The following is a 22,894-nucleotide window of genomic DNA, read 5'->3' on the forward strand; positions in this document are numbered from 1 at the left end:
ATCAGTATCACAACATGCTACGAGTCACAGGTACATTGCCAAGGTTATGATAACCAATACGAAGAGCTATCCAACCAATACTGCTGTAAACACATTCACCACTTCACCACTGTTAGTCTGTAAAATAAAGACAAAATGATTTAAAGTAATAAGGATACCCCTCTCGCATCCAAGGGTACCGCCCTCCGAAGTGAGAGGAGATCCCCCAAACACCAACACCACACGCCCCCTCTTCTACCTTCATCCGATAGTAAGTGAAAGGATGAAGGAGAAGAGAAATTACCAGAAAAAGCAAAACAAAGGACAAACCTCTGAAGTTCCCCTCGGTAATTCCCAAAGCGTTAGCGTAAATTCGGATGAATACATATCTCGAGGATCAATATCACTCACGTTAAATACATGTATCGTCCTCATGTCAAGTACATATTTTGTCCTCACGTTAAAGGGCAAAAGTATGTAAATAATTAAAGATGTTGGCATACCTTTGCCACCGACTCTTAACACAAAGTAGAAAGGTGGCTATAAAGGCTATTGCAAAAAGTGGGTTTGCATATTAATTGAATATAATTTAATATTAATATCAAACACTGTATATACATATTTATTTAAAAACAAAAAGAAAGATCCCACTAGGAAAATGATCAACGGCCAGTCAGCAAGAGCTCACAAACACACGTCTTCATCAGAAGATGGCCGAAAGCAAAGTAGTGTGTTTACATCCGGGCAGGCTGGGTAGTTACTGCCTAACCACCTTGTTCAAGAATTTAACGGCCATAATTCCAGCTACTCCGAAAGTAATTCCTTATGTAAAGGACCGAGGGTTTGTAATCGTGTAGGAGCTAATCTTTTTTTCTTCTATTATGTTCAAATCAATTATTTGACACCAAATTATAAATAAAATGTTTCAAAATAAAAATAGAACAACCAGTTTCCATTACACTAAAGTTTAAGGTAAATTTTCTTTTCATTAATTCCATATCTATAAAAATGCTTCAACTTGAGCAATATATCTGAAACCTATGAAGAAAAACTGTGAAGACAGAAATGGCCAATGTCAAATAAGAACCAATATATATACATGATATAAACCTTGATGTTAAAGCCACTTCACAATTCTGAGGGAAGAACTTACCCATCTTGCTGAAGCTGTCAGCAACTTGCTTTGTTCCTCCTTGGGACAAGAGTCAAGATTTGAAGATCATGACAGGTAGGTGAAGTAAAGGTTCTAATATCCTGCTTCCCTGCTTGTTCAAAAAAGTGTAGTTGTCCCGTTTACCATAAAGGAATACTGCAAAGAACTCTGCTTATGGTGCACTGATGACACTACCCTCTACAGGACTCGAGGCTTGCTGACCCAAAATAATAATGACTTAGGTACCACAATCCAGTACATTCAATACAGAGAATTTTATTCCCCGCCATCTTGCCCACGATAAAAATGGCTATTTTTCACTGATACATTCCCTCCTATTTCTCAATTCATATACAATTACAATCATGCATAAAATAAAAAGCAATACTGATGATAAAGTTTTTATTCAACCCTTACATTATAAAACACATTTAGGAAACAAGAAAAGTACAATTAAATTCAAGTCATTAAAAGCTCTCCCTCTCTTCTTTTTATTGTAACATCACTTGTTATATATCGTAGCATTTAACCAGCATCAGAATTCTGGTTTACCAAGAATTTTTCCTCTACTTGACTGAATGTACAGTACTTGCCGACGTCATAAAAACTGCAAGTTTGCAAGTTTTCCAAATGAGAGAGAATATTTTAAACAATTACCTTTTTATTACCATTCTACATTCATTACCAAATTAAGACTAAATTTATGTGATGTGTAACGTAAACATCTGAAATGTACAACTTGTTACATTAACACAATGTCAAAAATTTATGAACTCCCAATTCATTAATAAAACCTGTCAAAACAATACCACAGCTGTAATACGCCAGAGCTCAAACTTTAGTTAACTTGACCTAAACTCTAATGTTTGTAAAGTTTCTCATGCTATGAAGCCAATTTCATGTGGTTGTTTATGCTCGTCCTTTAAGCTCTTCTATTTGCTTCCTCTTAGCACCATTTGCTTGTGACTGTTGTTTGCTATGGTCCAACAGTAGACTAGTCTATCTTCATTTCTTGACTACTACTATCAGCAATGTTACTAGTCTAGATTTTCTTCCTTTATTCCACATTTTACTGTGATGTCATTCAAAAATCTGATTTTGTGGATCTCCAAATTGACAGTTACTAAGTGTTAGGTTATGGTGAAACTAGTTTGAAGCTCTAATGTCATATCCCATGATGGCATAGCCTAAATAAACCACATCACTGAATCTAATTAATTTTAAGGTAGTATGTCCCTCGCCCACTGTTTACACCATTTTATTTATTGCTCCTCTAACTATAGCTGCCTTTTTAAGACGAGAATTCTAAATCAAGTAAGGTTATTAGACTAGACACTGGACTTAACCAGATTTAGCAGCAAGGCCAAAAAAGGATACTATATCACGGCATCAAGCACAAACTAGAGGGGCTTACGAAAAACCCAACCCCACTATATACAAGTTTGTCTGGTGCCTCTTTCATTACAAAAAGTATGTATTACCCGGAACAAACTAAAAAATGCTGGTTGCAATTCTTTATAAACTCTTTCTGTCACCTCTCCAATAGGTCCAGTAAAATAAACATATGCATTTTTATCCGACTTATGTGCTAATTGCATTTTTCATATTTTTTTTATTTACATAAATAATATGGTCATGTACCTCACTCTCATCTGCTAAACACTTTCCAAATTGATAAAAAAAAAATTGTATAACATAAGTACTGAAACGTAATCAACTGCTAGTTTGAAAGCTTGTTAACAAACACATACTTTCACTTGGGGTCTTGGCTCAGGATTCTAAAGATTCGTTCCTGTATGTATTGCTACTGTATAAACCACAATAGGCTTCTGAAACATTAGCTACTCAATTTCAAGAAGGTACCGAAATCTACCTAATTAATACAGTCAGAGAAACAACAATAATCTGCACATATGGCAAATGTCTTACACTTAACTGGGAGAAGTCATGTCTGTGATAGTTGAATAATGTTTCTCAACACAAGGGTCAGGTAAAATACTCATAAATAACAGATACAAACTATAAGTTACTGAATATAAGAGTTGCCTTTCATCCTAAAATAAGATGAATGTGAATAGAAAACTCCTTCATAATCAAGAAATCTTTACATGTACTTGTTTAAAATCTTACCTATATAACCCTTTCTTTGGAAACAATATTATTCTATAGGTAGTGAAGAGGAATGTTTACACAGAACACATCTAACTGAATAAATACTACCATAACTAGGCACCTATTTATGGAAAGATTGTCACCAAGAAAAAAAAAACCATAGTTATGAAAGCTGGTATCTTAAAAATTATAAATAATCTATAACCAAACTCAGGTTGCGTTACGTTAACAATTTTGTAATTAACATATTTAAGGTGTTGCTATTACCTTCATAACTTTGATACACCCGTAAAATTAAATTCCTACGTACACCTATGTCTTGCAAAGTAATTTAAGTACTCATACACAATAACTGAAAAGAAATATGATACTATAACTAAAGGACAATACTATGATAGAATAATCTACAAGAGGGTACATAATAAATACCAAAATTTCTCTGCATAACTTTGAACATCGAGTGAAACATCGTCAGTAATAGAGGGTCCTTGCTACACACACTGAGGAATGACATCTATCACGAAGCAACAAGAAGGGTACATCTTTGGTGTCTTTGCAAATTCCTGCCTCCGTAGGATGATTAGTTCCACTGGTTCCCACCTGCGAAGAGAAGACAAACATACACATGAACAGCCCATGTAAAAAAAATGTTTCAATGCAAGAGTACAGAAGTTTTCAGAACACTTTATAATGTTACTACACAAATAAGTACAACTCTCTATCCAATAGAAGCTTGCTTAGCAAGTCATGGAATTTAGGCTTGTATCATTAATTACAATTTTAAATAATAAGAACTTTACTCTTAAAAATGACATGTACAATAATTTACTAAATGATTTCATAAATTTGACCATAAGTCTTCAAGTATAGCTTTGTGCAATATATGTAAATTGGCATTTTGGCAGTGCGCAAAGCAAGAAGTTACAATTCTTTTGTATTGATTGTTACGAAGCATCGAGTGATAAAAAAAATCTAGGTGCTTTTTAATTAAAAACTGCAGCAACATGTAATACATCAGAAAAAGTGTAATATATTTCATAACTGCAATTATCACAGCATGTTTCCAATGTGCCCAGCAATTTGTGCAATTGCAAATTCTAAACAGCTGAATCTCAATGTGATTATCATATAATACAATTAACCAACTTCCTATTTCTCCTCAAAGCTGACACAAACAACATAAAAAAATTCAGTAGTAGAAGTAGAAGCATTAAATGGGTTAGCTGCTAAGGCAAAAATCTTATAACCCAACCCATGAACAACTTATGTAAATTTTGCAGCACAATATTGTACAGTAGTATATGAAAACGTTAACATTAAAAACCTTTCTTCAAAATCTAAATTGTCACAAATTGGGAAACAAAAATATTTCTCATAAAAATGATATTGTTAAGATACAATAAAGTTTGTTCATACTTACCTGGCAGATATATATATAGCTGTATTCTCTGAAGTCCGACAGAATTTCTAAAACTTACGACACACGTAGTGGGAGTTAGGGTGGTTAGTACCCATTCCCGCCGCTGGGAGGCGGGTATCAGGAACCATTCCCATTTTCTATCAGATTTCTATCTCCACTGTCTCCTGAGGGGAGGTGGGTGGGTACTAAAATTATATATATCTGCCAGGTAAGTATGAACAAACTTTATTGTATCTTAACAATATCATTTTGTTCATGAAACTTACCTGTCAGATATATATATAGCTGAATCCCACCTTTGGCGGTGGGAGAGACAGAAAAAAGGATTTTAGAAAACATATAAATGTATATGATTGACATCTTGGTTCCTTACCTGTTAGCATAGCTGACTTCGTGATTACTGTCACCCAAGCCTGCTTCTGCTTCACTAGAGTTACCAACAAGGTAGTGACCTATGTAGTTGGTGCGCTCTAGATGATCTGTCAACGGGGACGGGACCACAATGTGACTAGACCATGACCATACTTCCGAGGGCAACGAGGCAAAAACCACCACCTAAGTTAGCCTAACAACAAACTCCCATATACCAAAGGCTAAAGGAAGGGACGACTGTACTCGGCAGCCGACCCTACAACCATAAACATACAAATATTAAAAAACTCACCTACCCTTTTCTATGGGAAAGGATGAGTGCTACCTCCTGCCCCCAAAATAGTGTCTGCGGCGACGTATGGTCCGAGAGAGTAACAGCTTTCATAGGTCGTTCTCACCTCCCGTAGGTAGTGCGAGGCGAACACTGAGTTACTCCTCCAAAAAGTAGCACTTAAAATGTCTTTAAGAGCCATGTTTTTCTGAAGGCTATTGAGGTCGAAATAGCCCTTACTTCGTGCGCGTTAACTTTAAGTATCTTCAAGTCACTGTCTTTGCAAGAAGCGTGCGCCTCTTTAATGGTGTTTCTTAAAAGAATGCCAGTGCTTCTTGGACATGGGCATGTTTGGTCTCTTGACCGAACACCATAAGTTCTCTGCAGAACCTCGGCAATCCTTCGTTCTACGAATATACTCTCTAAGAGCCCTAACAGGACACAGGACTCTTTCTGGCTCTTGACCAATGATCTCTGCCATACCCTTGATATCGAATGTTCTAGGCCACGGATTGGAAGGGTTTTCGTTTTTGGCCAGAAACGACATATTCAAAGAGCAGACTGCATTATGCCCTTTGAAACCGACGTGTTTGCTGATAGCCTGTATTTCGCTAACTCTCTTCGCCGTCGCCAGAGCAGTTAGGAATACAGTTTTCTTCGTCAAATCTCGTAGAGACGAAGATGAAAGAGGTTCAAAACGATTTGACATCAAATATTTTAGGACCACATCCAGGTTCCACGAAGGTAGCTTCGGTAGTGGTACCTTGGTCGTCTCGAAAGATCTCAATAGATCATGGAGATCCTTATTGTTAGCGAGGTCAAGACCTCTACGGCGAAAGACTACAGATAGAACGCTTCTGTAGCCTTTAATAGTTGACACTGCCAACTTTAGATCTTGTTTCAGATAAAGCAAGAAGTCGGCGATCTGGCTCACAGAGGTAGTGGTAGAGGAAACTCCTTTTCTCTTACACCAACTTCTAAAGGCTGCCCACTTCGATTGGTAAACCGCGATTGATGATGGTCTCCTCGCGGTGGCGATAGCTTTAGCCACTGATTTCGAAAAACCTCTCGCTCTGGCCAACTTTTGGATAGTCTGAACGCAGTCAGACTCAGAGCGGAGAGGTTTTTGTGGTACCTCTCGAAGTGGGGCTGTTTGAGTAGATCTCTCCTTAACGGAAGAGATCTCGGATAATCCACTAGGTAGAACATCACCTCTGTGAACCAGATCGCTGCGGGCCAAAAGGGGGCGATTAAGGTCAACCTCGTCCCCTCCGATGCTGCAAATTTTCTCATCACCTCCCCCAGGATCTTGAAGGGGGGAAAAGCGTAGAGATCCAGGCCCGTCCAATCCCATAGAAGGGCGTCTACTGCTACTGCTCCCGGATCGAGAACCGGGGAGCAATACAGAGGAAGTCTCGCCGTCCTTGATGTTGCGAAGATGTCCACTAAGGGGCATCCCCAAAGACCCCACAGTTCCTGGCATACTTCTTGATTGAGAGTCCACTCTGTCGGCAATCACTGTCCTTGTCGACTGAGGAGATCTGCCCGGACGTTCTCGACTCCGGCAATGAATCTTGTCAATATTGTGACTTCTCTCTCCTTCGCCCAAAGCAGGATCTCTTTTGCTAGAGAAAACAGGGAGCGAGAGTGTGTTCCTCCTTGTTTCTTCAAGTATGCCAGGGCTGTGGTGTTGTCCGAGTTGATCTGAACCACACGACGGGAGACTTTGTTCTGGAAGAACTGGAGCGCTAATTGAACCCCTGCCAGCTCTTTGAAGTTGATATGCCAGGTTACCTACCTTCCCCTCTCCAGGTACCTGACACTTCCTCCCCCCCCTAGAGTTGCTCCCCACCCCGTGGATGACGCGTCGGAGAACAACACTAGGTCGGGGTTCTGAAGCTTGAGGGATACGCCCTCTGACAGCTTCCACGGATCGAGCCACCATCTTAGATGGTTCTTCACCTCTTCCGAGATGTTTAACTTCATGTCGAAGTTGTCCTTTTCTGTCCAGCAGTCCGACAGAAAGAACTGAAGAGGTCGGAGGTGTAGCCTCCCCAGGGAAACAAACTTCTCCAGCGAGGAAATGGTCCCCAGCAGACTCATCCATTCCCTCACCGAGCATGAATCTTTCCCTAGAAAGGCTGACACTTTTTCTATGCCTTGTTGCTGACGTTCCTGGGACGGAAAAGCCCGAAAAGCCACTGAATCCATCTGAATCCCCAGATACACGATGGACTGTGTTGGGGTCAGATGTGACTTCTCGAAGTTCACCAGAAGTCCCAGGGACGCAGCTAAAGACAGAGTCGTCTTCAAATCCTTCAGGAACCGGGTCTGTGAGGAGGCTCGTATGAGCCAGTCGTCTAGATAGAGCGAGATTCTGATGTTGGAAAGATGGAGCCACCTCGCCACGTTCTTCATTAAGATGGTGAAGATAAAAGGGGCCGTACTCAGTCCGAAACAAAGAGCCCTGAATTGAAAGACCTTCCCTTTCAATACGAACCGAAGGTACTTCATCGATTGGGGATGTATCGGACGTGAAAGTAGGCGTCCTGGAGGTCGAGTGATACCATCCAATCTCCAGGTCTTAAGGCCCCCAGAACTGACTGAGGTGTCTCCATCTTGAACCTCTGCTTCTCTATAAAGAGGTTTAGACGACTTACATCCAAGACGGGCCGCCACCCTCCCGATTTTTTCGGTACAAGAAACAATCTGTTGTAAAATCCTGGCGTTGCCAGGTCTAAAACCTGTTCCACTGCTCTTTTCTCGAGCATCTGCTCGAGCAGGTCGAAAAGAATCTTTCGCTTTGTTAGCGGATACGTGGGGACAAGTCCCTGGGAGTAGGAAGTACAACGGGGTCGGGGGGCGGCTTTATGAAAGGGATCTTGTAACCCTTCTCTATGACGTCGAGAGACCAGGTGTCTGCCTCTCTTACTCTCCAGGCTTCTGCAAACAACTGCAGCCTGGCTCCTACCGGTGACTGAAGGCACGATCTCTCACTTCTTACCCCTAGACTTGGAAGGGGCTCTACCTCTAGGAAGGCTTCTTCCTCGAGGAGACGATCTAGCGGAAGTCCCTCCACGAAAGGGCTTCTGCTTTCTAAACTGTTGCGTTCCAGACGATGTTGAAGGGCCAGCCGGACGTCTCGAAGACTGAGCCAACAGGTCTTGTGTGGCTTTCTCCTGCAGACTCACTGCCAGATCCTTCACCATAGCTTGGGGGAAGAGATGACTCGAGAAGGGAGCATACAAAGTTCTGTCCTCTGAGCGGGAGAGACAGACTTAGCCGCGAAGTTGCAATAAAGCGACCTTTTCTTAAGAACCCCTGCTGAAAAATGAGAGGCTAACTCCTCTGAGCCATCCCTGACGGCCTTGTCCATGCATGACAATACACTGGACAGCTCCCCCAAGCTGATCGAGTCTGGCTTACGAGATTGGTTGTCTAAGGCTCCAAGACACCAGTCTAAAAAGTTGAAAACTTCTAAGGACCTAAATAGTCCCTTCAAAAGATGGTCCAGTTCGGAAGTCGTCCAAGAAACCTTAGCCGATGCTAAAAGGGCCCTCCTTGAGGCATCCACCACGCTGGCAAAATCACCTTGAGCCGACGTAGGAACCTTCAATCCTAATTCCTCGCCTGTCTCATACCACATCCCTGCCTTACCGCTAAGTCTAGACGGAGGCAGGGCGAAAGTAGTTCTTCCTTTTGCTTTCCTAGACTCCATCCAGGCGTTTACCTTCCGGAAAGCTCTTTTCGTAGATAACGACGTCTTCATCTTCACGAAACCTGGAGACTTACTTGTCTTCGACGACGAAAACTGAGAAGGAGGAGAAGGAGGAGCAGCTGGCTGAAAAGTATCGCCAAACGAATCACGAAGTAGTCGTGCCAAAACTTGATAATCTGACGAGGCAGACGTAGCAGGTTGATCATCATCAACATCCTCCGAAGAACCGCTAAGTTCTCCTTCTTCCCTACCTGAGTGCAAGTCCGAAGGAAGAGGCAGAAGTCCTTTAGCTCCAAGTCTCCTATCTGAACGATGAAAAGAAGACGAGGGTAACGGATCCTTAACAGTAACAGGATCAGGAGTACCTTTTAGAGGCGAACGTGCCAAAGGCTCGGGAACCACATCCGAGTGACAGCGAACTTCCACATTCGCGTCCACAGAGGTCTTACTAGAACGTCTACGAGCGTCCATCTGAGCGTCCAATGTAGCGTTCTCTCGAGCGTCCAAATCAGCGTCCAACCGAGCGTCCAGCGAAGAGTCCAACGGAGCGTCCATCAAAGAGACTCTTCTACCGTCCCGCGAAGCGTCCTTCCGAACGTCCAGCAAAGAAACTTGATCCACTGCCCGACTAACATAACGTTGAGCGTCAACACTGACATGTCGAAGAGGTGCAGAACGCAAATCGTCGTCAGCAGAAGCGTCGAAGTCGGAACGCCGAGCGTCCTCTCTACGGGAAGGGAGAGGAGCATGCAGAGAACTCTCTCTAACTTGGCGTCTAACGTCACCTCTAGATGAACCCTGGGGAGCAAAACGACGTCTAGAGGGCGAAATATCAGAAGACGGGGACGAAAAAGGAGCCATTGGAGAAGACTGCTTAGATCTCTTGATAGGCAGTCTATCGTCTTTCCTTCGACGCGGGACCGTCTCCTTCTGTTTCAGTAAAGCGTCCAGTTGCCGCTGCATCGCAATGATGATCTCCGTCTGAGATGTCTCCTTACGCGGAGACGAGCTGCGCTTGCGAGAAGGAGAGGGGCGAGGGGACGCCTTCCTTCCTTCTCCCAGAACAGCCTTGGCTCTAGAGCGACTGGGGCGCTCGAGGGCGTCATCGTCGGATGACGTCCTATACTTCTTCTGGGGCGGAAAGGCTACGCTTTCCGGAGAAGAATGCCACTCAGACATAGCATGACGTGAAGCGTCCAGCTCTTGAAGAGTCCTCTTCAGAGGTCGCGAATCCGATCGAGATTCCCACCCCTTGCGCTGGGGAGGACGCGTCGGAAGACGAGAAACAATCCATTAAGGATACGTGCTCGAGCCACGCTCCTTAGCAGCCTGGGAAGCGTCCACAGGAACTGCTGAAGGGACGCCAGATCGGTGGGGGTTCCCCGTAACCCTCCTTCAGCCTTCGACATGCCCTCTCCCTGAGTCCTGGGAGTCCGGCAGAGGTACCAGCCTAGAGGCGCTATAGGGCCGATCTGACGCCCCCTCCACTTCACTAGGGGCACTATCACTGCACTTATTTTGCCTGTTTTCAAGGGCAAGCACTTTAGATTCAAGCGTCTTCAATGAATCTAGAATAAGCGAAAGGGCATTACCCTCCGCAGACACCACTTGAGGGCCCGAAGGCAACACTACAGGGTTAGGAGACACAAATTCTAAAGGAGGGTTAGAAGGGGATACATTAATACCCTGTCTGCTACCCGACTTACTCCTGGAGGAAGACCTCCTAATCCTATCACGTTCTAACTTCTTAACGTAGGATTCATACGTCTTCCATTGCAAATCATCTAAGCTTTCACACTCATTACAGCGCAAATCAAATCTACACTCTTGCCCCCTACACCCTTTACACAATGTGTGAGGATCAACCAAGGCTTTTGGAAGCCTAACCTTGCATTCCACTTTCGAGCACACCCTGGCGCTAGCAGAACTACATCCAGACATTTTTAAGGGAAAAATCTAAGCCAAAATCAATAACAGTCCAAATCACGTATGCCAAGCTATCGATCCAATCAAAAAACCAAAAAGTCAAGAGGATACTCAAGCAATATGAAAAGTTTTCCAAAATCCTGAGGCGGAGGTGTGTAAACAGGTGTTTACGACACCGGCGACAGAAGAAATCTGATAGAAAATGGGAATGGTTCCTGATACCCGCCTCCCAGCGGCGGGAATGGGTACTAACCACCCTAACTCCCACTACGTGTGTCGTAAGTTTTAGAAATTCTGTCGGACTTCAGAGAATACAGCTATATATATATCTGACAGGTAAGTTTCATGAACAAAATTAAATTTTTTAAAACAAATTAATACAAATTTTTTTTCATACACGCTTTCATAATGACTTGAAAATGAAGTTGTTCTGTTGTTTTATAATGTATTTCCTTTTGTTATTTTCACCTACATTTTACACAACTCTTCAGTGCAATTTTCTCTTTAAAACAAAAAGGGTTAATCTAAGTAAAAGAGGCATGGCGGGTATTTAGCGAGAAATTGCAGTTTCATACGGTATTTTGGTTGCTTATTAACGGTATTTTGGTTGCTTATTAACGGTATTTTGGTTGCTTATTAACAATTTAACGTTAGTTTTTGGAGGTCGACTGTAATCAACTTAGATTTACTAACCAGGCTAATACAAAACAATCAGAAACTGTCATGTCATGAACAGCTCATGATAACAGGAATTCAAGACCAGGAATAAAAAAACTGGAGTTGGCAATTCGTGAAAAAGAACACTGCCTTTGTTCAACAAGAGAACAACTATGAAATCTGAAAATACACCTCAAAATCACTTTCAGTAGAAAAATAAAACAGCATGACAAATAGAGCCCATCTTTTTAGACTGAAACAAAGCAGCTTACCAAAGAGTGACTGTTTTCAGACAGAAACTGAGCTGCGCACCTACATTGGTCGCTTATAAAATAAAATATCAAAAACAAAATACTAAAAACCTAGTTGTTCAACAACTAACTCCACCTTGATCTGACTTCCTCTATTACAGAACAGAGCTCTAGTAACATTCTTTTAGACTAAAAAACATGGTGATCTGGCTGAACTACTTCAGAATGAACACTCATAAATAAGCTTCAAAAAGCCTGGCATTTGTTTGCATAACACTGACTGAAACCACATCTTTAGTAACCTGTCAGTGTCACTGACCCAGTTTCCTGTTAGGTTACAAGACAGCATATTTTTATACATCATGATGTCTTTACTGTTTTGTGTAGTGTCACAAGCATATTTTTATACATCATGATGTCTTTACTGTTTTGTGTAGTGTCACAAGATTCCATAAAAAAATCATCAGTGAACCAGTGTTTTCAGGGCCTTCCTCCTAGGACTTAGCCCTTGGTTAAAAGCATGAATGATACAACACAAACAAGGAAAAGTTTAAAATGTGTGACTTATTTCATCCAACATGGTTCCCAACCACCACAAGTAGCAGAGTTGATTAAGAGAGTACACAGCTTTTACCTGATTTAGGCTGAGTGAGTGAGATCAAAAGAATAAAAAAGCACAAAGAAAAAAGTGCATTCTTAACTGTCTCTTCTGCACTCTCTATATGCTGCCAACATGTGTCACCATTAAGAAATGACCATAAAGCATCTCTCTGTCAAGGACTGACAAGCTTTGGCAGACCATCTCAAGAGCAATTAGGTCCTCAGTACATGGAGAAATATCCTCATAATTGCTGAGGATGGCCCTTAAACATCACCTCCACATCACATGATCCATGTACGCAGATAAGGTACATGGACTAACATAAACCGTAATGTCAGGAATTTATATTGTATGCATAACAAATAAGTCTATGCCACAAATCAGGACAGAAATTGAACTTATCAGAATAAAAATCTTGAATGAGGAAAACAAAATAGACAGCAACTCAAACAAGACAACCTGCTGATGATAGAAATGTGTGAGAACCTATGCTTGTTACCTAATGATGTAATGCAAGTCTGTCCTGCTAAAAATTATCAGTGAAAATTAATTTTCTGCTTTGTTAATTAAACTTGGATCATGGGTGGTTTCCTCGAGTTAATAAGCTGTTAAGTACAAGTAATCCATGCGGGAACTGAATTCATCAGGTTAGTTTACATATAAAACAATCCTGTGTAAGTATAGGGACATAGCATCATTAAGCAGTTATCAGCAAAAAACTACTTATGGTATTAACTTAGCATTACAACCTAAAACGCATGAAGAATAATTAGGAAATTTTATGAAAATCCTAAAATAAACCAACAATGTGGTGCCCAACAGCAAATCATACGAGTTACTATGTATTTCTAATAGTGACAATGTGAAATGCTTGTGGAATCTAATACTTGTGATATCTGATAGATATAAAACTTAGGCCATAGGTCATATGCTGGGAACTATGAGGTCATTCAGCACTGAAATAGTACTGCAAAAATTGTTAACAGAGGGTGAAAAGTAAGATGGAAGAAAGAGAATATGAATAGAGGTAAAGCAAAAGGGATGAAAGGGGTTGCAGCTAGGGGCTGAAAGGATGCTGCAAAGAGCTTTGAGTAATGCCTACAGTGCAGAGTGAGGTACACTGATGGCAAAAATCCCCATAAAGAAAAAATCTGGTTATTGATAAATGAAGTACATTAAGGACAGTCTATGTTATGTGGGCACAGCCTAATTATTAGCTACTCTTAATTTTAATCAGTCCTCAAAATACAAAATTTTTCAGTACAAATCCTGAGCAAAGAGCAGAATATTTATATCTAAAAGACACTGTATACAAATCTCCCATCATAAATAAAAAAAATCTTGGTTTACTTACAGAACATACCGTAACAAGTGTAGAGTGAAAATATTTCCACAAAGCAAAAGCAGTGCTAGTCACACCTTACTCTTACAAGCACATGCATGCACAAGTGCATTACACAACATAGTTTTACCTCGGCTTAAAATGATAAATCAAAAAGGAAGTTTTTAATTGATCGCTTAACTGACAGTACTTTCGGAAGAAATCGACTAAGCTGGCCAGATTTTTACCGAACTTTGCAACACGTTGGCTATTTACAGAACTGTTTTCTATGTCTGAACATATAAATATTTAAGGTGGAGGATAATGCAATTTTGAAAATTAAAATGAAATTATCCAATACAGTAAAGCCATCATACACATTAACCCATATTCTTGGTCTTCATGAATACCAGACACTTCACACCAGCATTAAAATAAGTAGAAGATCATCTGCTAGCTGGATATCAGCATCATATGTGCTCATGGATCCTTTGGTCCCAGACAATAAGATCCTCACTTTTCATGTAGTCTGGGCTGCAGTTGCAAGAAGTGAGTGTAGTTGGGAAGCAATGGGAATGGAATATAAAATTTAGGCCAAGGACCAAGCGCTGGGATCTATGATGAGGCCATTCAGTGCTGAGAGGGAAACGGAGTAAAAAGGTTTTATCATTATAATTATTAAAGGTTTAACAGGAGGAAAACCTCACAGTTGCAGTATGAAACAACTGTTAGGAAAGGGTGGAAAGATGGAAGAGAATATGAATGGGGTACAGTAAAAGGAATGAATGGGGCTGCAGCTAGGCACCAAAGAGATGCTGTAGAGAACTTCAAGTAATGCCTAAAGTGCACCATACGAGATGCACTGACACCAACCCTTACAGGGAAAAACAGAAAGAAGGATAAACAACCATTAATATGCATAAATGAGTAAACAACCTTATGCATAAATGAGTAGTCAAATATATTAAACAGAAAATCATAATTATGATCAATTAGTTTAACCAGACATTGCATTCAAATACTTAACTCTCGTTTGGTTGTCAAATCTGATAAATAAACGTTTACTTAGCAAATATGACAAATCAAGGTGGTAAAAAACCCAGTCTGCCAGAGACAATTTCTGTATAAGGAACTTGATTCAATTTTCATTAAGAAAAAACTGTAACAGGAATTATTTGCATAACTAGATATACATAGTTAAAAATAATTCGATATAAGAACAGCTATGACTAAGAATACAGACTGTTGTCAGCAGGTTTAACAAAAGTGAAGTTCTTAGCTGCCTGGAACCATAGGATCAATGTGGTAGTGCTCACCAGCCAAGCCAACTGTTATCTTAGCAGTAGATGCTCAACAACAGAATACTTTTGTCATCTTAGCAGTAGACACTCAACAAGAGACTACCTTTTCCACTTTGCATCAAGTAAAATCTATCGAGCAAAACTCCCTGAAAGTTTAAATCTATCCTCATCTTCAGTATCATAAAAAAATCCTATGAATAATTCTCCATGATTCCCTCCATTCCTAACCCTCTCCTCTGAATTTCAAATAACTTCCATGGCCTCTAAGTCCATTCTAACATTAAATAAATAACTACCAAGCTTTAGTCTTTGAAAAAAGTTTTACTTTATTGTTTCCTGCATCTTAATAATAAAGTCCTTTGAAGCTTCTGCAAATTGTCTCCAAACTTGCTATAGCTTCTATATTAGTGTTACTTCCATTATAAAACTTAGTGAACTGCTGTAAAAAATGCAACATAAGGGTCCAAAAAATATCATAATTCAATGTGAAGTTCCATATAACTTCAAAGAAGCCATCCCTTTTGTTCTCAATTGCTCATCTACCGATGTCCTGGGATCAGGAACTTTGGCTACTTTCACATGAAATTCAATTCTTCCATTTGTAATTTACTAAAATAAGTGGTGTCTAACCAGGACACAAGTCAAATCTAAGTCCAATTTATCAAGGAATTTTGTCTTTAAGCACCCCATAAGTAAGATACAATTCCTCTAGCTTAACCATATTAAATGCCAAATTAATAGGTTCATGTGAATCTGCGAGTCCTTCTTTGCTATCCCACAGAACATTCCAAGGCCTCTCAAATGAATAATACTCAACTGTGGAAAAATAAAATTTAACTGTTTTTGGATGACTGCATACATGACCAAACAATCTATGGATCACGATAGTGCACCGACAAAAGTTAAATAGAAAAAGAGCAAAATTATTTCAGTGGTGAAGGAGAAATTGTTCGAGGTGTTTAAAGATTATGGTAATAAATAAAAAAACTGACTCCATTCAGTATGCTAGTAAACCCTTATCTTTTCTTCAATCAGGTTTTGATGTTTTCAAATTTTAAACTATGCTTCTTCTCCTGAAAATAATAAAAACTAAAACTTCTTATACAAAAATTGTAATGCAGTAGTTTCACAACAACCCTGTCATTTACATTTAGACCATGCTAGTCTTCTTTACAAATCCTAAACATGTCGTCTCCTGTCCTTGATGACAGCTACATGGTGTCTCCTGTCCTTGATGACAGCTACATGGCATCTCCTGTCCTTGATGACAGCTACATGGCGTCTCCTGTCCTTGATGACAGCTACATGGTATCTCCTGTCCTTGATGACAGCTATCATACTTTGGCCCTGCTTTGGATCCTGAGTCCCAAGTATGCAAGAATTATAATTTTTATGACAAGTTCTGCAATTCTAGTTATCAAATAATGTTTTTTTTTAATTTTAATGTCACAACCTTAGCATTCTCCAATCATGTAAATAATCATCAGCATTTCTCTCATGTGTAAGATAGTCCCCATTTATGTGTAAGGAAATCATTTAGTTTTCAAAACCAGAATCCATCTCTGACTGCTATAAGTTTTGCCAAATAATGATTGCATTTCACTATTATTTATTATTGCTGAGAAGACAAACCCCTATTCATATGGAACAAGACTACTCAGGCCACCAACTTTTAAATTCATGCTTCCAAAGAATACAGTGTTCATTTGAAAGAATTTACAGAAGATAACAGGAAATCTAGAAAGAAGAGATCAGTTATCAAAGAAGCTAGAGATAAATAAATATATGCATAAAAATATAAATATACACTAGTAACAACAAGATAAATTGTTTTTAGGGTAATAATGCACTGCACCTCCTCATGAAGGAAGGGGGCTTAAGTAAAACTGCATTTATCCGGCCAGCATACAATCTTCTTCTTTTGATACAGGAATGAAGTGTTTGTTTCACAAAGAAACCATTGTGGGCTAGTGTAAATGACAGGTCTGTATTTTTCAATGGCCTTTAAAGTGGCTACACCTAAAACTCTGAACATAGCAAAAAAGTTTCTCTTGGTCTAAAATCTATTTCAAATCTGTATAACCTAAGAAAATGAAGTTTTTATTGTAAAACTAATATTGTAATACCTACCTGAACACCTGAACTAGCCCTGGTCACTTACCAGGCCCGAACCATCATTTTATTAAAAATTTACCAAATCTTTGGTTAAAATACAAACGATCAGTGTTGCCAATCTCCTGGCAAACACCCTCGTTACCTAGTTACCAGCCCACCGCTAGTAGCCCTGCCTCACGGGCCGGTCACACCTGCCCTCTCACGTCAATCATAACTCAATAACTCTGTATGAGAGGGGAGGAGGGTGGGAATCATTCAGGTGTTCAGGTAGGTATTACAATATTAGTTTTACAATAAAACTTCATATTGCAATACACCCCTGAACACCTGAACTAGCCCGATTAACAACATTAATTTGGAGGTGGGAATCAAATCTGCCCGGCCCTCCACTGTACTAGTTGTCAGTCAATATAATTGAGTACGCGAGTCAGTCTCAAGTTCATTTGTCACTCGTCCAAGCTAATCTCCCATGTGTGGCCTTCTAGGCCTGCCATATGTGGAGGGAAAAACTCCTGCACCTCTACCCTAAGGTCAAAACTCATTGAGTGCGGAAGGGATACAAACCTGTTTTCCTCTCAGCTGGCTATGTGCCTCACCTGAGTAGAGGAAAAACTGAAGACCTCCCATGTGGCTCTCGGCCTCTCATGTATTGGAGGGATCTGAAGACCTCCCATGTGGCCTCTCGGCCTCTCATGTATGGAGGGAATCTGAAGACCTCCCATGTGGCTCTCGGCCTCTCATGTATGGAGGGAAACTGAAGACCTCCCATGTGCCTTAGGCCCTCTCATGTACGAGGAGACAACGGTGTCGTCGATCGTATGATGTTCCTCTCTTGTAGTGTTGTACCTGCCTGTCTGTACTCTGCCTGGTTGGCACTTGGAAGAATACCCTCAGATAGACCCAGACATGTTCTTTCCTATCTTTCCTAATACTTAAAATCCTCTTGTGATATATCATATCATGAATACCTTATACTATTCCGAATATCGCTCCCCTACTCTAATACTAACTCAGACAGCAAGATTGTTGGGTTTAAAAATAGAATTTAGGCCAAAGGCCGAGTATTGGGACGTATGAGGTCAGTCAGCGCTGAAGGGAAATTGAGAAAGTTTGAAAAGGTGTGAAAGGAAGAAAAACCTCTGTGCACAATGAGTCCAGTGTTAGGAGAGCGTGGAAATAGGATGAGAGAATATGGAGAGAATATGAAATCAGAAAAGTGAGAGAGAGAGAGAGAGAGAAGAGAGAAACACAATCGTCTAGGATAAAGAGAGAATATAAAATCAGGGAAAAGAGAGAGAGAGAGATAAAATCAGGGAAGAGAGAGAGAGAGAGAGAGAGAGAAATTACGATCGTCTAATATCTCCACCTCCGCAAATTGCAGCAAGTTAAAAGGGTATTATCTTAACGATAATAATCGTTTAACTCCGTACAGCTATGAACAACCGAAGAACGAGAACTTGTTGCTAATGCGATCGAACTCCTATAACAACATCACTTTATTGTATTGATCAGCGTGTGACACTAATCGAATCCGATAGCAACATCCGTTATTGTATTCATCCGCGTGGGACGGTAATTACTGTATTCATGTTATAAATGCAGCTGAAGCTAATAAGGCAAAATTACGTTCATCAGCAACCTGGACAGAAGTCCCGAGCTTATGTATGAATTCCAACGCAGCCGTGGTAAAAGAAACTAATAGCATGAAAGAGCTCATTACTGTTGTTTTCACACAGACAAAGGATTAATAACGTATATAAAGTGTAAGGTTCGTAATACCTATGAAAACGAGTGAAAAACGAACGGAATCCTAAATTTAACGCCATCTAACCCGAGGGAAAAACTAGCTTCCGATGAGACGTATCAGTCAAATTTTGGTCTTAAATTACATCGTAAGACGAACAGTATGACTTCGTTACATAAGTTAAGTATCCAGATATTCATTAATATGCTAACTAAGGACAAAAACATTAGCCGAGACCAAGTGATATGGTTGAATCTGAAGCCAAGGAGAAAAAAAATAGACTAGCCGGCATCCTTGTCTGTCTAAACCACACCTCCTTACAATAGTGCTGTTTGACGACAAGCTAGTGTAATTATAATTTAATTGAAAAGTAATAAAATAATATATAAAGGCAATTAAATTAACTTTATTAGGCCTAATATTAAATTTCAGTTGTCATTGTAATTTGATAATACGACTGGTAATAATTTGTAACTGTAATTGACATCAGCTCAATGTAAATACTGACGGCAATAGTTTGTTAAACGTATGAAGGGACGTCATGCATACAAATTCCTTATATCTGACATCTGTTTATATGCCCCAAGATAGATACCTCATTGACTATATTAAATGTCAACATAGTTGAAGACACGTCTCCTTTAAGACGTTTGTACAAACTTGGCATAAGTGAGAGTGTTGTTACGTTAGTCATTTTAGTCAATCAGGAGAGAATGAGATGGATACGGCGACGCAAACCCGTATTCGTCATCCGCTGATTCCAGCGTGAATGACTGCCGAGTTTAGTGTTTATACTACGCCAATATGGATGATACACATAATACAATTATAATGCTTTAGTCGACAGAATCCGATCTCATTCTGTTCGAGTTTACATTCATATTAATTATCCTCAGATCGGATTCTCGTTCGTTTTTAATTACACCTGTATTGAATTATCCGAAGTCAAGATTGCCTTAAGCCTACAGCGTTAGCCAAAATAAAAATAACTACCGATAGTTGTACAGCGAATACTTTAGGTTAGGCTAGGCTACTGAATATGCATACGTATATCATCGTGAACACTAGGCTAACCGTAGTTAATTTTATTCGATTTCTCTTCATACTGAATATCGTAAGTCAATATGCATTGAACGGAGAATTAGTTGATATTAACAATTATCGTATCGTATACGTAGAGAAAGTAACCTTAAAGACAGAGGAGCATATCTGAAAGACCAACCCTGGCCTAAAAGCTTCTGATGCAAGGAACTCGAAGCAGGAAAAGCCTAAAGATGCTCTAAGGACACTGTGCCTCTAAAAACTACTACTTTTAATAGAAAACCGACCCGAAGAAGCCTGCACTTCTCTTCCTAAACTAAACACTATGTAGCCTATTATCTCTACTCGTCTATATCTGACCTAAGTTTTTATCATCCTGAACTTACACATCGAGGGAAGGGGAATCTGCTGCCAACACTGCCTGCTCCGCGCCAGGGGGGACGGCGGATCCTGCCCGTGGGCTTGCGGATCCCCATAACCCCCAGCACCGGTTAGGGCTGATTCTGGAACAGGCATGGGGAGCTGGAAAAGAACGATTAGTAATTTCAGTATCCCTATGCTCGATCTATCCTCACATAATCTTTACCTAAAAAAAAATCGGTAACAGAGATGTCATCGAGGGAAGGGGAATCTGCTGCCAACACTGCCTGCTCCGCGCCAGGGGGGACGGCGGATCCTGCCCGTGGGCTTGCGGATCCCCATAACCCCCAGCACCGGTTAGGGCTGATTCTGGAACAGGCAGGGGAGCTGGAACAGAACGATTAGTAATTTCAGTATCCCTATTGCTCGATCTATCCTCACATAATCTTGACATAAAATCGGTAACAGATGTCATACTCGATGTCAGCGTACTCTCAAGTCTCTTAAAGAGCACTGTCTCTAAGTCTTTATCTTGATCTACGTTAGTCTCTTCCTGCCTACAGTTACTTCTTAATACGAGACCTTTCCTATGTTTGAGATACCCTAACATCTGGTCCAAAGACCACTCCTGACATTCCAAACATCTGGTCTTTACATTATATTGAACAGGCCTACAATTTACGCATAAGGAATGACTATCGTGTCATAGGGTACTCATCCTTTTCTTGCATTGTTGGCAAAGACGATACGTTGTTGAACTCCCGCTCGTCGTTTTCTGTGATGTCGTGGCCGAGGATGCAGTAGTCGTTGTCGTAGCCTGTGTTGTTTCTTCCTTTGCAGAATCAATGTCTAATGACAAGGTATTAAGAGCAATCCAACCGTAATCCAAAGGGATGCGTAATTCGTCACCAAATTCAATCAAATCAAAGGTGCAAATGAAGCGGGCAAGACCAAAAAGGAGTTCGCTGTGGATACATCTGTACTCCACCGCGAACGATAAGTGGATTGACGTGAGAGGGCAGGTGTGACCGGCCCGTGAGGCAGGGCTACTAGCGGTGGGCTGGTAACTAGGTAACGAGGGTGTTTGCCAGGAGATTGGCAACACTGATCGTTTATTTTAACCAAAGATTTGGTAAATTTTTAATAAATGATGGTTCGGGCTGGTAAGTGACCAGGGCTAGTTCAGGTGTTCAGGGGGTGTATTGCAATATGATTTTCTTGATGTTGCACAAAGGCATGAAAAATACAAGCAAAATACCTAAGAGTTACTTCATTCAACCCTTGAGTCACACATCCCTAACCACTAAAATTTCAAGAAGGTTGATACCTATTATTGTACATCCCCAATTATTTAACATTCATGATGTAAAAGGAACCAAAGATTGATATAGCTAATAATGTACCAAACAGGTCAACTACACATTCATCTTGGATATTTGCCTGCGACAAGATAACATAAAAAACAAACAAAACCGTATTCTACCACCTAGACTGACCAATACTTAATTCCATAATCTATTAAGCATAAAGAAAATTTAGAACTTTCAAAGAAGCCATTAAAGGCAGAGGTTTCATGAACTACCAAATGAAGACTTACTACTGATCGTGATGAAAAATCAAATAATGAAATGAAATGTATTCCTAGATTATACTGCATACTGAATGAAATTTAACCAGACAAATATCAATGAGACGGGATTTACAATGAGCAATGATTTTAAACAACTGTAGTGGTAATCTTTAGAACACCAGATCTGGTAGGAGGGACAGACAAAAGAACACAGATCACTGAAAAAAAACTCCCATCTAAAAAAGAAACGGCAAACCTCACGACAATTCTATCGGTAATCCAGTGGCAAGACAGTGTGTCTAATCTAAAACAGTGACTTTTGACTAGTTCTACAACTGTCAACCATCAACCTGGCTAGCTGTCTGCCTGTTCCCCCATCTCTCGAACGACTGACACCAGCACTCGCCAGTCCTCCACTAGGGGGTCTCTACTGTAACTGGGAAGTTCGCCTACGTGACGCCCGCTGTTTGTCGAAGCGCATTTCCATCTCCTCCAGAACTCTTGGGGTGTAGCGAACGACCAGCTTCACGGATCCACTCGCAGCCTTCAGTAGTTCAACAGCACGCTCGTGGTTCTCTCCCTCAACACTCTGTAATGCAAGACAAGAGATTATTTTTCCATGGGACTCTGATATTATCATTAATCGTGTAACCTCAACATTAATTCAGTGATACACATTCCCCACTGTTATTCATACTATATTGTACTTCCATAAACTTCTTGCACATTGAAATACAGGCAGTCCCCGGTTATTGGCAATCCAATTTTATGGTGCTTGATTAGCGCCATAAAATCTGTGATTTATGGCACTATAACGGGCTGAGTTCCACTTATCGGCGCCATAAGTGTGCTTATGGCACAAATAACCGGTTACTGGCGCCATAAGCACCATTATGGCTCCATAAAGTTTCGGTTAATGGTTCGGTTCCCTTATCGGCACACACCCGGGAACGGAACCCCCCCCCCGATAACCGGAGACTGC

General features: G+C 40.6%; 1 long non-coding RNA gene across 1 annotated transcript; it reads right to left on the reverse strand.

Moving 5' to 3' along the window:
* Positions 1-1,520: 1,520 nt before the first annotated feature.
* Positions 1,521-22,502, reverse strand: LOC135205545 (uncharacterized). Its single transcript, XR_010312551.1, has 2 exons — positions 22,366-22,502; positions 1,521-3,844 (listed from the first exon to the last, which is right to left on the reverse strand). It is a non-coding gene; the product is annotated as an uncharacterized LOC135205545 (long non-coding RNA).
* Between the last annotated feature and the right edge of the window lie 392 nt (positions 22,503-22,894).

This window comes from Macrobrachium nipponense, chromosome 24 (genome assembly GCF_015104395.2).
Source record: "Macrobrachium nipponense isolate FS-2020 chromosome 24, ASM1510439v2, whole genome shotgun sequence".
Taxonomy (NCBI): Eukaryota; Metazoa; Arthropoda; class Malacostraca; order Decapoda; family Palaemonidae; genus Macrobrachium; species Macrobrachium nipponense.